General features: G+C 33.8%; 1 non-coding gene across 1 annotated transcript; it reads left to right on the top strand.

Moving 5' to 3' along the window:
- Positions 1–412: 412 nt before the first annotated feature.
- LOC138385552 (U6 spliceosomal RNA) lies at positions 413–518 on the top strand. Its single transcript, XR_011233783.1, has one exon. It is a non-coding gene; the product is annotated as a U6 spliceosomal RNA (small nuclear RNA).
- The last annotated feature ends 468 nt before the right edge of the window (positions 519–986 follow it).

Raw genomic sequence — 986 nt, 5'->3', positions numbered from 1 at the left:
ACACATTGACTGCCACACACACACAAAAATCAGAAACTTTTCCTTGGGGCCACAGTGTTTTATTATGAAAATAGAATAAAAACTTCAAGTGTAATTTAAAGGTAAACATAAATAGAAAATGAAATTTATTAACTTCTATTCATTTAATCCACATTTTAGAATTAAATTGTCAATATTAATTGTAATAAGAACGTCAACAAGTAAGATTTTTTACATATGCTTCATGTGGCCCTGGGGTCAAAACTAGAGTGAGTTAAGTACAGCTCTGATGGTAGTTAATGTGCTAAAGACTGTTAAGAAATCAAAATGCCAAATCACAAAATAATGAAAAGTTATTTATAATACATAAATCTTACAAAGGCTATGTCTGGAATACACACAGAGTTCTCCTAACTCAATAATAAGATAAACAGTGCTGACTTCGGCAGCACTTATGCTAAAATTGGAACAATAGCAGAAGATCAGCTCGGCCCCTGTGCAAGGACGGCACTCAGATTCACGAAGCATTCCATATTTTTAGAGGAGGTCAGATAGTCCCTGTTTGCTGACATGATCTTGTATCCAGAAAGCACCAAGAAGACAAAGTGTTAAGGTGGCTTTAAAACAGAGCACTTTGACTCCACATGCCTACAGGCTACACTGCAAGTACAAACATAACTGGGAACGTACCTTAAACTTTACTCTGTTAGCATATTTTTTGGTGACGATACTATTTACATGTAACTATTTCATTGTATTTTAATAAAAAGCAAATAATCAATTATATCAATATCATTGAGAGTTGGGAAATTTTTGGCAGAGGCAAAAGAATCCATAGATGCAGGATTGAAGAGGTTAAGTGAAATTTAAATAGGAATTGTCAGCATAAACTCCTGATGTATTAGACCTTCAAAATTTCTGTATTACCTAGCTCTAAACACTGGAAAGGCCTAGAGACTAGAAACAGTGAACATCATTAAAACAACCAGAGTATTTTAGATAAAAGA

The sequence above is a fragment of the Eulemur rufifrons genome, chromosome 6 (assembly GCF_041146395.1).
Source record: "Eulemur rufifrons isolate Redbay chromosome 6, OSU_ERuf_1, whole genome shotgun sequence".
Lineage (NCBI taxonomy): Eukaryota > Metazoa > Chordata > Mammalia > Primates > Lemuridae > Eulemur > Eulemur rufifrons.
Note: the sequence above shows the minus strand (reverse complement) of the source record. Positions and strands in the feature narration are given on the sequence as shown.